This window comes from Triticum aestivum, chromosome 5D (assembly GCF_018294505.1).
Source record: "Triticum aestivum cultivar Chinese Spring chromosome 5D, IWGSC CS RefSeq v2.1, whole genome shotgun sequence".
Lineage (NCBI taxonomy): Eukaryota > Viridiplantae > Streptophyta > Magnoliopsida > Poales > Poaceae > Triticum > Triticum aestivum.
Window position 1 is genome coordinate 170,150,904 of NC_057808.1, and position 17,274 is coordinate 170,168,177.

Here is a 17,274-nt window from a genome sequence, read left to right on the forward strand (position 1 = left end):
TCTTCGTGAGCTTGATGCACTCACCACAAAGCAATGAATGACAAAACAAGCATACCTACATCAAGATGACATGTTTATCAAGCTAACCAAGGCAAGAGAAAGTACATAGCATGAATGAAACAACTACAACAAGCTTGACAAAATTGAATAACACGTAAATAATCTGCCAGAAATATTTTATAGCAAAAGTAGAGCAAGATTGAGTCATCCTATGGCACTCCATAATTGCAAATAAGGGCATAAATGGATCAATTACAACAATATCTACAAAACATCCTTACTGAACATCACCAAAATAAGCATGGATCTCTCTGTAACCACATGGATACATAGCAACAAAATACCAGCAGTCACAGACTTGGTAAAATCACCAAGTCCCTGAATCAGAAACATTACGGAGCCTAGTTTGCATGCTTGTGCTAGTCACCACATAGATCACAAAAATACATGGCATATACCCCTGTAAATATGGCATGGCATACATCAAAACACATGTAGAGCTCATGCCCATAATATGCACAGCTTAAATGCAACAAAAATAACAAAACCTCAAGTTCTGATAAGTAACAGCAGTTAACAGCAACTAGCACCCTTGCATCAGAGATTTGGGCATCAAGATGGACTCAAATGAACATGGTGCAATGGAATAAAATGAAGAGCATCTAGAGACGAACATTTCGATATATTACACGCGCGAAACGGAGCTATATGCAAAGAGTTATGATGCGATGAACAGGTGCATGTACTGTAAAAATATTAGGACTTGGGATATTTTCGGGGAGAGGGAGGAAGAAGTCAACCCTTCGAGATCTCAGATCGGATCGGGGCTCGGGGCTCAGACGCCGAGGCGGCTCGCCGGAGCAGAGGGTGAGGTCGCCGGCGGCCGGTGTGGAGGAGGGAGACGGCGGGGCGGCGACTCCGGCGAACGGCGGAGGAAGGAGGCGGCGTCTCGCGCGGCGGCGGGGCGCCGCGGGCTCGCGGCCGGACGGCACCGGCGACGAGGTGGCGACGCCGGCGAGGCGGCGGAGTGTGGCGGCGGACGGAGGGCGGCGGCGCGCGGGGGCGCTCGGGAGGAGGACGGCAGCGCGACGGGGGGAGGCGCCGTGGGCCGCGGGGGCCGGCCCCGGGCCTCGGCGGGCCGCGGGCGGCGCGGGCGTACGGGCGGCAGCTCGGGTGACGTGGCAGCGTGCGATTGGGCGAGGAGGCGGCGGCGGACGTGTCCGGCGCTGAGGAAGACGCGTCCGGTGGCGCGGAGGGGAAAATGATCTAGGGTTTCGCCCGAATTTCAGAGGGGGAGGTGTATATATAGGTAGAGGGAGCTAGGAGAGTCCAAATTGAGCACGGTTTTCGCCCACACGATCGTGATCGAACGACCTAGAGCATGGAAGGGATTTAGATGGGTTTTGGGCTGTTTAGAGGGGGGTTTTGCTGCAACCCACAAACGGACTTTGCGGTTACCCGGTTAACCGTTGGAGCACCAAACGACCTCCAAATGGAACGAAACTTGACCGGTGGTCTCCCGGTGGTATACCAAGGCCACTTGAGAAGACTCGGTCCATTCCGAGAACGTTCAACACCCACTCGCGAAAAGAAAACAAGAGGGGGTGCGCCGGAGGAGATAGGAGTGCCGGATTGCAAAACGGACAACGGGGAAAATGCTCGGATGCATGAGACGAACACGTATGCAAATGCAATGCACATGATGACATGATATGAGATGCACGACGAAAACAAAGTGCAAAACGAAAAACAAAACCCGACCACGGAGGGAATATCATAACACATAGCCGGAAATGGCAAGAGTTGGAGTTACAAATATGGAAAGTTACATCCGGGGTGTTACACAGACCCCTCGGTAGGGTCCTGGCGTAGCTGAAAATCTCAGAGCAGAGGTTGCACAAAGGGTTTATCTAGGTTTCGGCCTTCAGAGAGTAATACCCTCCACCCTGCTCATGTTTTTTATTCATGATGGAGGGATAACTCGTGCGATGAGGGATGACTACCGAGAGTTGTTTCTACGGGAGTAGATGGAAATGAAAGCTCCCTATCCTCCCCTCATATACTCGAGGAGGCTAGGGTTTTACATAAAGGAGGAATCAATCTAGGGTTGCCGTCGTATCAACTTGGAGGTAAAGTTGGCCTCATGGTGGTTATCCTTTCCTTGGGGCTCCCTCTTGTCGCTGGGCCTTGTGGGCTCTCCAGCAGGCCTGCTGCCGAGCTCCCTTCGGTGAGCCACCCCTGGTGCGCTACACCGTCAGTGGCCCCTGAGCGTGGCAGAGGTTGCAGGGGTGGGTCTTCAGACCTCCGGTGGTCTTCACTATCGATGGTGCTTTAGCCCTCGTGTTTCTTTAGAGAGCTCATCTTCGGGCCTCCATGAGTGGCAACCCGCGCTAGGAGAGCTCTGACTGGCCTTCAGGAGCCCCAAACAGTCGTCAATCTGACCTACCAGGCTGACTCAGAGTCCCTTAAAGGAATGTTTGTGCAGATCCCGTTGATTAAGGGATGTGATGACGATGGTTCCTGGATCCACACACCTTACCTTGCAAAATGGGGAGTTGCAGAGGATATAGAGTAAGTGTCATGTCATCAGGGCAAACGCTTCGGTTTTAAGCCCGCTATAAGAAGGGAAAAAGTACGAAGGGTTTTCTTCTTCCTCCACCCTCATGCATTTCCGTTTCCCTGCCTATTGCTCTCGAAGGCGCGCCACCATTGCTAGATCTTCACTGATTGCGTTTGTAGCTCTAGTCCGCCCCTTTCCGCCACCAAGATGGCTCACACTAGGAGCGAGAGGGTTCCTCGGGCTTCCAGCCAGGATCCACCCCCTGTTGGGGCGGGGATGACACACAAGAGGGTCATCTTCAAAGGCGGTGAGAGACCGCAGTCTGAAATCCCCAAGAACATGGGAAAGTGGTTCCCTTCCTCGACCACCGACGAAGAACTTTAGGGCCTCGTGGAGATAATAGGGCTGATGCCGGCGCATCTGGAGTGCCGCCTCCCAGGGGGTGAGGCTCCACCAACTCCACGCGACGACCCATAATACTGTCAGATCCCTCGTTAGGGTTCATGACAAGGTCGAAAGTACCAGGATGGAGCCCGCACGTACAGGTTACCCAGGTTCGAGCCTCCGAAGAGTAATACCCTACATCCCGCTTCTTGTTATTTATGGTGGAGGGATAACTCGTGCGAGGGATTACAACGGTGTTTGAGATTGCTACCAGAGTCTTCCTATCTGAGATTGGGTGACCTAGAGGGCTGCCTGACCTCCCTTTATATGCACAGGGAGGTCTAGGGTGTACATGGTGGTAGATGCGATCTAGGCCGCCGCTTCCCTTGTCTTGAGGAACATGTCATAGCAAGGTCGGTTTCGCCCATTGTTGGGCCTTGATAACCGACCCAACACTTCACTTGGTCTGGCTTGGTTAGCCACCCCGGGTCATGGCTCCATTACGCGGCAGAGGTCGTTGGCGGCTCTAGACCTCCATTGAGCTCCTTTGTCTCGTAGACGCGACCTCCATCGCTTCACATGACTCCCTTGTTTCGGAGCTCTTGCCTTTTGCAGAGGAGACCCGCGCGCACGCCTTGCACCCTCTTCCCGCATCAACCATCCTGGTGGGGTTGTTTATCAGGCAGCTTGAGCTATTACCTCGCCTTTTGCATGACTCAAAACCGCCACGGGCCATCTCGTCACCGATGGGCAGTTGATGTCACTAGAAAATTCAGATGCTTTTATATTATAAATGCAAAGGTAGGAGGCGGTGCTTCGGCCGCCAGTTCTTTTTCCTCCAAATAGCCTTCGCCCGCCATTACTAGGCTTAAATAACCGAACATCGAGAGGGAGATGGCTTCTTCTTCTGCGCCTCCCAGGGAGATCCCAGGTCAGGAAGGTTAGCCAGGCGTGCAATTGTCGTCCTTACCATGTTTGCCCAATCGCCCGAGTGGGTGAGAGATTGGAAACACTCCTCTATCTCTAAATCCATTTTGGAGCAGTTGGTGAAGATGGGCCGGTTGCCGGAGTTCACAGTAATGGCCTGGATGGCACCCTGACAGAGGGATGTGGTTCCGCGGCCACTACATTGGAACCAAGTAGTACATGTGGCTTTTATCCACCGTGGGCTGCGACTTCCACTGTGAGTCCTTTCGCCAGAGGTGTCTTGACCCTCTATGGGCAGCAGCTGCATCACCTTACTCCAAGCGGTGTGTTGCATATGTCTTGCTTTGCGACTCTTTGTGAATGCTTCTTTGGGGTTCGCACACATTTTGATCTCTTTCAGGTATTTCTTTGAAGCAGTTCCTTGTCTTAAGGATGGAAAAATTTCTTTATGCGGCGGAGCCGTCATCCGCCCTCGTCTAGGCTCCAATTATTTTGAGCTGGCGACCGCCCTGGAGCCTGAGTCATGGAAGTGGGGGTGGTTTTATGCCCCAAATAACTCCTTCGACCCTGACGAGCCCAGGCTGTCTGAGTTAGCCGACGAGCCTTGCTGGCAGAGGCCAGAGTGGAGATCGAAGACCAATTTCTCCTTGGAGACTGACCTTCTGATAGACGCGGTCTTTCGTCTGCAGGAGAAAGGGCTCTCTGGGCTGCAGATCCTGAAGACCTGGGTGGAGCAGAATGTTCAGCCCTTGTGGTGGATTGAGTCCCCCATGTATGAGTATTGAGGGCTGGGTGACCCCAGCCGCCTGCTTCGGTGGGAGCTTTCGGAGAGCGAGGTCGAAGACTGTCTACACCTGCTGACTGGCCTCCCTCTCGGGGAGATCCACGTGGAGCTCTCTATGAAGCCCTACAACCAAGTGAATCTGTTGCCTCCGATAAGTTGTAGGTGTCCATGTTTTTCTGTTGTATTGGGGACGACCCCACTATGCTTTGTCCTAGCCCTCTAGCGTCATTTTTCCTTCTTTGGCCAGTCTTTCACGCATTTGCGGAGCAGTGCCCCCCTGCGGCCTCACGGCTACGCTGTGGCCCAGTACTTCAGGGGTCATGAGGCCATTACTAAAAGCAGTTACAATGATTCTGCGGTTAAAGCCACCGCCAAGGCGAGGGAATCTATAAAGAGGCTGGCGTCTTCTCCAGAAAAAACTTTTGTGGCGAAGGTCACATGGTTGCAGGCGGGGTCTGCTGCAGGGCCGTCGATGGAAATAGGTCTGACACGGGAGGACACTATGAGATCTGACTCCTTGGATCCCCTGCTGGACACGTCCAGGTCTCCAGCCGGAGAGCTCATGCTTCCGACGAACCACCTGGAGGAGTCGTCCGAAGCGCGGGTCTACGCACCTTTAGTAATTCCTCCTCAGAATCCGAACGGTGGCGGCCAAGAAGAAACTCGCAAGCTGCCCCAACCTCTGTCACCCATGATCCAACTTCCCCTGGCGGAATTGCCTTGCGGTGATTCAGGGTCTGGAGGTATCGAGCGTTCCAATTGCCCTACAACACAGTTTGGGGCCTTGGGGAGGCCGCGAGGTTACCTTGCAGGCTCTCCTTTAGGGCCGATGTAGTGGGCGATGCTATGCCACCTTTGACCTCGCTACCCTTGCACGAGGGTCATCTGAACGCCCCCTGGGTTAGATCGCTTGAGGGCTGTTGTTCGCAGAAGTGGAGCTCTAGGCCAGGCACTGCAAGTTGCCTTAGGGGAGTTTGAAAAAGCAACGGAGGCTGGAACTGACGTAGCGCGTTGCTTCTCTCAAAGTAGCCCCCGAGCCTGAAGTAGATTGTGCCACAATGTGCTTGAGGCTTCATTTATTTTGTTGCAGGCCTTCGTTGCGCGTAGAGCAGAGCTGACTACATGGTCCCACTAGCGGAGCCAGCTGGTGGTGGCAAAAAAGGAGCGTGTTTCTCGGTTCGAGAGATCTGTCACAGACGTCTTGTGTAAGTCCTATGTGTACTACCTTCAAGGTACTATGTTGTGAATTTGTTCTGAGTATTTTTCACCTAAAACAGTGAAGGATCACATGCTGGAGATGCGAGGGCACCTCGACGCTGATCGAAAAGAGGCGAGTTGTGCTCGTGATGTCGTGGACGCCAATATCATGGAGGCGCGGTCCTACCAGGACCATCTTCGTGCTGAGGGTGATGTGTTGGACAGGAACCGGGAGATTACTGAAGACCTCCACGACGAGCTGCAGGAAGGTCGGGCGAAGGAGGCTGAGCTCCAGAGAAGACTGAAAAGTGCTTGAGTTCAGATTGCGGCCGCCCGGGTCCAATTGGAGGGTTGAAGGGTGCATGAGGCCTCGTTGTTGGAGGCCGGGCGACAGGCTGTGCTACTTGTAAGTTGCTTTGGGATTTTTCCCAAAGAGGAAGGGTGAAGCAATATAGTATCGATAAGTTTCCTCAGTTAAGAACCAAGGTTTATCAAACCAGAAGGAGCACCAACCAAATCCTAGTGAACAACACCTGCACACATGAAAGTAAATACATGCACCAAACACGGGCAAGAGGGTTGTCAATCCCCTTGAACTTGTTACTTTCCAAGAATCAAATCTTGTATAGGTAGATGGATAAATTGCAAAACAAAATAAAAGATAAAAATTGCAGCAAGGTATATTTGGTGTTTATAATATGATTAAAGTAGACCCGGGCACAACTAGCTAATACCTTATAGGTAGAGGATTAACAGTAGCGATGAATTAATGGGAAGCGCTACTGTTATTTAGCAGCAACACGGGCATGCTACCCGCGCTGTAGGTGGGATTTAGCAGTAGGCTTGTCGGCGTTCTGGGAACCAGGGTACCCAGACTTGCCTGCCTGGGGCCCACATCATGGCCCCCAGGTACGACCCTTCTGCAGGACCGCCAAGACAAGATCCTCGCGAGGGGCCAAGCCTCGCAAGGCGGATGACACTAAGACCCCCCGAGGAAGCGGCCTCCCGAGGAGCGGAGATTTCTATGTAGGTACCCAGCCTCATGAGGCTACGATGACGCAAGCCATGACGACCAAGGCCAGGCGGACGCAGAGGAGGCAGTTTCCTCTTTGGTGCTAAGGAGGCAAGGATAGGCGTGGGTTCCCGACGAATCTGGCAAAGGATTCCATTCCGGTGCAACGAGACCAAGACCGCCAGCACGGCGGGATGGATGTCATCGCCGAGCCCACCGCTGCGTCACGACCAGAAGCTTTGCAGGAAAAGATCACCTTTCGTCAGGATAAGATGTACTACTTGTCCCCTTTCAAATTGGCTACTGTGGTATCCCTTCCCGCCTAAGTTTTGGGGGAAGAGGACCGAGGCCGCTATAAATATAGGTTAGCCACCACCGTATAATGGGTCGACTGATCCCTCACCCCTGAACCTCACGAGGTTGTTCCTCCTTTGTACCAGTTCATCCTCAGTCCCTTGTGAGGCCAATCCACCACAAAGCAGGAGTAGGCTCTTACACCACAAGGTGGCCCGAACCTGGGTAAACTACCGTGTTCATCTTCTTCCTTGCTCACGCGAATTGGGATAGCCTGTGGGGTGATGACCCACAAGTATAGGGGATCTATCGTAGTCCTTTCGATAAGTAAGAGTGTCAAATCCAACGAGGAGTAGAAGGAAATGACAAGCGGTTTTCAGCAAGGTATTCTCTGCATGCACTAAAATTATCGGTAACCGATAGTTGTGTGATAAGATAATTCGTAATGAGCAACAAGTAACAAAAGTAACTAAGGTGAATCAAGGTGGCCAATCCTTTTTGTAGCGAAGGACAAGCCTGGACAAACTCTTATATAATGCAAAGCGCTCCCGAGGACACATGGGAATTGTTATCAAGTTAGTTTTCATCATGCTCACATGATTCGGGTTTGTTACTCTGATAATTTGATATGTTGGTGGACCGGTGCTTGGGTGCTGTCCTTCCTTGGACAAGCCTCCCACTTATGATTAACCCCTCTCACAAGAATCCGCAAATACGAAAGAAGAATTAAGATAAATCTAACCACAGCATGAAACATATGGATCCAAATCAACCCCTTACAAAGCAACACATAAACTAGGGTTTAAGCTTCTGTCACTCTAGAAACCCATCATCTACTTATTACTTCCCAATGCCTTCCCCTAGCCCAAATCATGGTGAAGTGTCATGTAGTCGATGTTCACATAACACCACTAGAGGAGAGACAACATACATCTCATCAAAATATCGAACGAATACCAAATTCACATGATTACTTATAACAAGACTTCTCCCATGTCCTCAGGAACAAACGTAACTACTCACAAAGCATATTCATGTTCATAATCAGAGGAGTATTAATTATCATTAAGGATCTGAACATATGATCTTTCACCGAATAAACCAACTAGCATCAATTACAAGGAGTAATCAACACTCCTAGCAACCCACATGTACCAATCTGAGGTTTTGAGACAAAGATCGGATACAAGAGATGAACTAGGTTTTGAGAGGAGATGGTGCTGGTGAAGATGTTAATAGATATTGACCCCCTCTCAATGAGAGGATCGTTGGTGATGACGATGGCGATGATTTCCCCCTCCAGGAGGGAAGTTTCCCCAGCAGAATAGCTCCGCCGGCGATGGCGATGATCGTTGGTGACGACGATGGCGATGATCGTTGGTTCTGCCCAAGTTCTGCCTCGAGACAGCGGCGCTTCGTCCCGAAAGCTTCCTTCTGAGTTTTTCTAGGTCAAAACACACCATATAGCAGAAGATGGGCATTGGGGGCCTGCCAGGTGGCCCACAAGGAAGGGGGCGCGCCCCCACCCTTGTGGATGGCTGGTGGCCCCCTCTGGTGCTTTCTTCGCCCAATTTTTTTATATATTTCGAAATAATTCTCCGTGAAGTTTCAGGACTTTTGGAGTTGTGCAGAATAGGTCTATAATATTTGCTCATTTTCCAATCCAGAATTCCAGCTGTCGGCAGTCTCCCTCTTCATGTAAACCTTATAAAATAAGAGAGAAAAGGCATAAGTATTATGATATAATGTGTAATAACAGCCCATAATGCAATAAATATCGATATAAAAGCATGATGAAAAATGGACGTAGCAACTCCCCCAAGCTTAGACCTCGCTTGTCCTCAAGCGAAAGCCGAAATCGAAAAATATGTCCACATGTTTAGAGATAGAAGTGTCGATAAAATAAAATACGGACATGAGGGCATCATGATCATCTTTAGAACAACAACAAATAATGTCATATAATTTCTTATGCTAAAGTAACAATTCATTCACAAGGTAAAGTATGAATCAGAAACTCATTGAAAACTAACAAAGTATGATTTCAGTCATTAAGGCAATTGCAATTTATCATAACATCAGAAAGAGTCAATTCAAGAGCTTTTCAGCAAGTCCACATACTCAACTATCATTTAGTCTTTCACAATTGCTAACACTCACGCGATACTTATGGGTTCAAAGCTTCAATCGGACACAGAGAAAGATAGGGGTTTATAGTTTCGCCGCCCAACCTTTTACCTCATGGGTAATGTCAACAATAATACTTTATGATAACCTATATCCGAGTGGATATATATATCTAGATCTCTCCAACACATAGTGCTTGCCAAAATAAAAAGTGTAAAAAGGAAAGGTGATGATCACAATGACTCTTGTATAAGGGTAGAAGATAAAAGTAAAAGATAGGCCCTTCGCAGAGGGAAGCAGAGGTTGTCATGCACTTTTATGGTTGGATGCACAAAATCTTAATGCAAAAGAACGTCACTTTATATTGCCGCTTGTGATAAAGAACTTTATTATGCAGTCTGTCGCTTTTATTTCTTGCATATCACTAGTTCGTATAAACTTATTTTCTTCACACTAATAGATCATACATATTTAGAGAGCAATTTTTATTGCTTGCACCGATGACAACTTACTTGAAGGATCTTACTCAATCCATAGGTAGGTATGGTGGACTCTCATGGCAAAACTGGTTTAAGGGATGTTTGGAAGCACAAGTAGTATCTCTACTTGGTGCAAAGAATTTGGCTAGCATAGGAGAGAAAAGGCAAGCTCAACATGTTGGAGGATCCATGACAATATAACTTCTATTCGGAAATAAGAAAACATAACCCATTATGTTGTCTTCCTTGTCCAACATCAACTTTTTGGCATGTCATATTTTAATGAGTGCTCACAATTACAAAGACGTCCAAGATAGTATATTTATATGTGAAGCCTCTCTTTCTTTATTACTTCCTATTAATTGCAAGAATGACCAAAACTATGTTTGTCAACTCTCAACAACTTCCATTCATCATACTCTTTATATGTGAAGCCATTACTCTCCATAAGATCAATATATGATCTTTTTATTTATTTTTATTCCTTTCTTTTATTTAATTCCCTCAAGATCATAGCAAGGAAGCAGAGCCCTCAACTCAAAACTACTCTTTATTATATATAACTCACGGACTCGATTACATAGATAGATCTCGAAACAAAACTCAAAGCTAGATCAAGATATAACCAAAAGGATTGAACTAAGAAAAACGATAAAGTTAAAGGTGTGATGGTGATACGATACCGGGGCACCTCCCCCAAGCTTGGCAGTTGCCAAGGGGAGTGCCCATACCCATGTATTTATGTCTCTTTCTTCGGCGATGATGATGATGGAGTTGTTGATGGATCCGTTAGCTTCATCAAGGCACCTTTCAGGACTTGCAGTTCCTGGAGCACACGTTGGAGCATATTTGAATTCTTTTGGATTTCCTCCAAAAGATGCTTATTTTCAGGCCACCAAGAACTTTTTCCTGCATTGCTTTCACTCGGACCAGATATGTCCCAATTGGAGGGTATATGTGTACGAGGGGTGTTCTCCACGTAATTATGAACCGAATTATGAAAGTTTTTCTGATGTAACCTGTGTAAGGGCCTCCTAGGGGGAAGCCCTTCTCGAACCTCTTGGTCTTCATGGTTGTTTGTAGTCCCTATTGCTTGATGGGGATTTGGAATAGTGGGGATGCCCGCGAGAGTACCTCTCTCCGATGCCGGAGGTTGTTCCTCAAGCGAATCTCCTTCACCCCCTCCATCGTGGCTCCCTCGGCACCCTCCCTTCTAAGTTCCGTCTGCATCAACCAAGCATCGCCATCCGCGTTGTTGGAGGAGGAGGACGACATGACGCCTGGCCTTTAAAACTCTGGCAGAAAATAGCACAAAACAAAAACAGAGGATTTTGTCATGGTACGGTGGTCAAAACCTTCGGGAGATTATATAATGAATTTTTACCAACTAAAAGAAGTATTGTGCAAGAAAACGGAGTCCGGAGGGCACACAAGGTGGCCACAAGGCAGGGGGTGCGCCTAGGGGGGTAGGGCTCCACCCTTGTGGTCTCCTCGTGCATCTTTCAGACTACTTTTAATTTTCCTATTTTTAAATATTCGAAAACGGAGAAAAATTGCCGTTAGAACAATTTTGGAGTCGGTTTACTTACCGTACCACGTACCTATTCCTTTTCGAAGTCTGAAAAACGTTCTGGAGAGTATCCCTTATGTACTCCTCAGGTGTTATGGTATTAATTATATTGGTCTCAACATTTATGGCAGTACCTGAGATATAATGTTTGATTCTTTGACCTTTTACCACCTTCAATTTGTGCCTTCGGCGTTGTTGATTTTTATGGCACCGGAACGATAGACCTCCTCGATAATGTAAGGGCCTTCCCATTTAGAGAGAAGCTTTCCCGCAAAAAGTCTTAAATGAGAGTTGTATAGCAAAACATGATCACCTATATTAAATTCACGCTTTTGTATCCTTTTGTCATGCCATCTTTTAACCTTTTCTTTAAACAACTTGGCATTCTCATAGGCTTGGGTTCTCCATTCATCAAGTGAGCTAATGTCAAATAACCTCTTCTCACCGGCAAGTTTGAAATCATAGTTGAGCTCTTTGATTGCCCAATAAGCTTTATGTTCTAGTTCAAGAGGTAAGTGACATGCTTTTTCCATAAACCATTTTATATGAAGACATACCCATAGGATTCTTATAAGCAGTTCTATAAGCCCATAATGCATCATCAAGTTTCTTAGACTAGTTCTTTCTGGACCTATTAACAGTCTTTTGCAAAAGCAATTTAATCTCTCTATTGCTCAATTCTACTTGACCACTAGACTCAGGGTGATATGGAGATGCAATTCTATGGTTAACATCATACTTAGCAAGCATTTTACGGAAAGCACCATGAATAAAATGTGAACCACCATCAGTCATCAAATATCTAGGGACTTCAAACCTCGGAAAAATAACTTCTATAAGCATTTTAATAGAAGTGTTATGATCAACACTACTAGTTGGAATAGCTTCTACCCACTTAGTAACGTAATCAACAACAACTAAAATATGTGTATACCCATTAGAGGAAGGAAAAGTTCCCATATAATCAAAGCCCCAAACATCAAATGGTTCAATAACAAGTGAATAATTCATAGGCATTTCCCGACGTCTACTAATATTGCCAATTCCCTGGCATTCATCACAAGACAAGACAAACTTACGAGCATCCTTGAAGAGAGTAGGCCAATAAAAATCAGATTGTAATACCTTATGTGCAGTTCTATCTCCAGCGTGGTGTCCTCCGTAGGCCTCGGAGTGACACTTGTGTAGGATCTGTTCCTGTTCATGATCAGGTACACAACGTCTAATAACACCATCTACTCCTTCTTTATAAAGGTGCGGATCATCCCAAAAGTAATGTCTTAAATCATAGAAAAACTTTTTCTTTTGCTGGTATGTGAAACTAGGTGGTATAAATTTAGCAACAATGTAATTAGCATAATCAGCATACCATGGAGTATTACGAGAAGCATTTATGACAGCTAGTTGTTCATCAGGAAAGCTAAGCTATCATCAATAGTCAGTGAGTCATCAAGAACATTTTCTAATCTAGACAAGTTGTCTGCAACGGGGTTCTCACCTCCCTTTCTATCAATAATATGCAAATCAAATTCTTGCAGCAAGAGAACCCATCTAATAAGTCTAGGTTTAGCATCTTTCTTTTCCATAAGATATTTAATAGCAGCATGGTTAGTGTGAATAGTTACTTTGGAATCAACAATATAAGATCTGAACTTATCACAATCAAATACAACTGCTAAAAATTCTTTTTCTGTAGTAGCATAATTTCTTTGGGCACTATCTAGAGTTTTACTAGCATAATGAATAACATTCAATTTCTTATCAACTCTTTATCCTAGAACAACACCAACATCATAATCATTAGCATCACACATAATTTTAAAGGGTAAATTCCAATCAGGTGGCTGAACAATAGGTGCAGAAATCAAGGCTATCTTAAGTATTTCAAATGCTTCTACACAATCATCATAAAAAACAAAAGGAACATCTTTTTGCAAGATATCAGTGAGAGGCCTAGAAATTTTAGAGAAGTCTTTAATAAACCTCCTAGAGAAACCAACATGACCAAGGAAACTTCTTATACCTTTGATATCTTTAGGACACGACATCTTTTCAATAGCATCTACTTTAGCTTTATCAACTTCAATACCTCTTTCAGAAATTTTATGCCCCAAGACAATACCTTCATTAACCATAAAGTGGCACTTCTCCCAATTCAAGACAAGATTAGTTTCTTCCCATCTCTGCAAAACTCGATCAAGGTTGCTTAAGCAATCATCAAAAGAAGTTCCATAAACGGAGAAATCATCCATGAAAACCTCAACAATCTTTTCACAAAAGTCAGAGAATATAGCAGTCATACATCTTTGAAAGGTAGCAGGTGCATTGCATAAACCAAAAGGCATACATCTTTAAGCAAAAGTACCGAAAGGGCAAGTAAAAGTGGTCTTTTCTTGGTCCTCTTTTGACACAAGTATTTGAGAGAAACCAGAATAACCATCTAGAAAGAAAAAATGTATATGTTTGGATAGTCTTTCTAGCATTTGATCAATAAAAGGTAGAGGGTAATGATCTTTTCTAGTAGCTTTGTTTAATTTGCGAAAATCAATTACCATTCTATAACCTGTAACAATTCTTTGTGGAATCAATTCATTCTTATCATTAGGAACAACCGTAATACCTCCTTTCTTAGGGACACAATGAACGGGACTTACCCATCTACTATCAGCAATAGGATAAATTATACGTGCCTCCAGAAGTTTTAGTATTTCATTTCTTACCACTTCTTTGATCTTAGGATTTAACTGTCGGTGGTGATCAACAACGGGTTTAGCATCAGGTTCCATATTAATTTTGTGCTGACATAGAGTGGGACTAATGCCCTTAAGATCATTAAGAGTATATCCAATAGCGGCACAGTGCTGCTTCAGAGTTTTCAATATTTTCTTTTCTTCATGCTCTGAAAGGTTAGCACTAATAATAACAGGATATATCTTCTTTTCATCAAGATAAGCATATTTCAGAGTATCAGATAATTGTTTAAGCTCAAACACGGGATCACCCTTGGGTGGAGGAGGATTCCCAAGGATTTCAACATGCAAATTGTGTTTCAAAATAGGCCCTTGATTAAAGAATATTTCATCTAATTCCTTTCTTTCAGTCATAAACATATCATTTTCATGGTCTAGCAAATATTGTTCTAAAGGATCGGTAGGAGGCACGACAATAGAAGCAAGACCAGTAATTTCATCCTTACTACACTACTGCAGGATGTTGTTAACGCGACACTACGATCAGAGACCCTTCGAGAAACTGTGTGCGATGCAATAATCGCAAACGATGGTGTATGAAAACCGTCAGAAATGATGCAAAACGTTTGCGATGAATGATACATCAAACACGGTTCAGATTATAGTTGCGTGTGCGATGAGGGGCATACAGTTGATTTATACAAACTATTTGCGATGAGACAGAACAATAGAAACGGGCAGCCAGATCAAGGTCTGTGCGATATACGGCATACAGTTCACTCCGATGAACCGTTTGCGATGAGTGAGGTGAACACAAACGATTCGGCGTAACAAGATGTGTGTGATACCCGGCAAACAGGTCGGTAATCAGAATTGTGTGCGATCATTATAGATAGCTCATCGGTCTTTTTTTGTGAATTGTGTGCTCGTCAGGGCACACAGTTCAACAAACCAACCTGTTGGCTATAATGTAGAAGATCTCTGTCGAATACATATTACTAACCGTCTGCGATGAGATTGACAAGATAAACCGAGATATACACAGTCTGCTTAATTTAGTCCTTCTTCTTCTTGTTGTTCTTGTTGGATGGCCCCGCGACATCGTCTTGGCGAGGACGCTTCTTGCCGCCGACAGTTGGCTTTTCATCGCCGCCGCCGTCGTCATCGTCGTTGCTGTCGTCGTCGTCCTCCTCCTCGTTCAACCATTCCTCCTCATCATCATCGTTGTCCTCTTCTTCTTCCTCCGACGGTTCCTCGTCCATCTGGTTGTCGTCTGACGACTCCGGAGGCAGCGTCCCTTCCATGAACCGGATATAATCGAGGTCTGGGCTCGACGCTGGACTCATGGAAGACGAGCGGGATGATTTCAATGTTGACCTATCATCGGGCGCCAGACTGCTAGCCAAACTGTCGTCCTCGCTATCGCTCGACATGGCTGCAGAGTGTGTGCCAGTGTCTAGTGCAGCCTGCCGGGGACGATGAAGATGGTGGACACTTAAGCGGGGTATGCAGAGAAGAGGAACTGCCAATTGAAGCGGGGGTTGACGTATTATCTAACCGCTGATATAATCAACCGTAATTATTTGTACCCAGTCGCTCCAAATTCCCGGGGTTGCGCAGGACTCCTATTGGCTATTTGGCTAGTTTCCTTTTTCAGGACAAAAACAAGGAACGAGTTTTGGGATTATGCACCGGTACCGGTACGAACGGAGGAGGACAGTTGGCAAGTAATACATTGAGCTCTTCTTATTGATAAAGCCAATAATAATCAAACTAGAAAGGAAAAGAAAAAAAAACAAAGAAAAATATCTGCACGAATCTTCGGGTAACATCAATGGCATATATAGGACCTAGATGTGCATTACTTAGAGCACATCTAGATGTGCTTTAGCAATACTGTCAAACAAACCCCTAATCATCATTGCAAATAGTGCATAGAACATGGCTAATGCGACAACCACAACTACACATGCTAGTTCCTTCTTGTCTCTTGCTTTCATCTGTTGCCTGTGATTGATTCTTTCTTGCTTCATCATACTAATTGTACATTCCAGATCAGCCAGTTTCTTCTTCAGCTTAAGTTATCTTCTGCGATCTTGGTGATAACACTCCGAGCCCTGCCATGCCATTCTTCATCCAGCCAGTTAACAAAGGCACAAGCCTCATATCCCCGCCAATGTTAAATAGTATTCTGGATGAGCGGTGACATTAACTGAAGTAAAATGATGAACTTAATTAGCACTAACCTCTAAGGGGCAACTGAGAAACCGCCTGCCAATGTCAAATCCCTCCGTGCATACATGTCGAGCAGGAGTGTGCCCGTGCTCACAACTCAGCTTTCGGTACTTCTCGGTGGCGCAAAACTCGGAGTCGAACTCGTGTTGTGGGAGTCTGGAGTCAAGCTCCAGAGTTAAAATTTCAGTACAAAAGAAGCAACACAGTTCTTCACCTATTTGTTGTCATTTAAGACACCCTCTTCCTACTCCGCAAGCATCAGAAGTCTCGTGGATGTGAGCTCGGGTGAAATGAAGTTGGGACACATGAAGTCACATGATTGCCACGTAATGTTGACACAAATCCTCCTGGTGGCCATCAGGAATCTGATGGACAAAGATATAAGAAACACACTCATTGACCTCTGTGATTTCTTCAACCAACTATGGCAGAAAGTTGTAGATCCTGAAGAGTTGGATCATATGCAAGATGATATTGCAAGAATATTGTCCAACCTAGAGATGTTTTCCCCACCATCATTCTTTGATATCATGGTCCATCTCACTATGCACCTTGTCGACGAGATAAAGTATTGTGGTCCTGTGTTTCTTTGCAACATGTATCGCTTTGAGCGGTTCATGGGAATCCTGAAATGCTTTTGTCAGAACTGAAACCATCCAGAGGCAAGCATCCTACAAGGTTATACCGCGGAGGAGGTGGTTGAGTTTTGCACCGAATACATGAAACAAAGACCTATAGGTTTACCCCTCTCTCGCCACGAGGGAATACTGAAAGGTAAGCCAGTCCTTGCTGGCACGCAAATGGCTGCACCCAGAGAATTGGCAGAGAAAGCCCATTTGACGGTACTGCTTAACAACCCAGTTCTCATCGCTTATGCCGAACAACACTTGGCGGAGATACGCCAAAGATTCTTACCAATGGTGCCTTCATCAGAGGTGGAGATGAAGGAGCACACTAAGAACTACGCCGAATGGATGAAGAATCGTTTGGCACAAGGATCCATCGATGACATTGC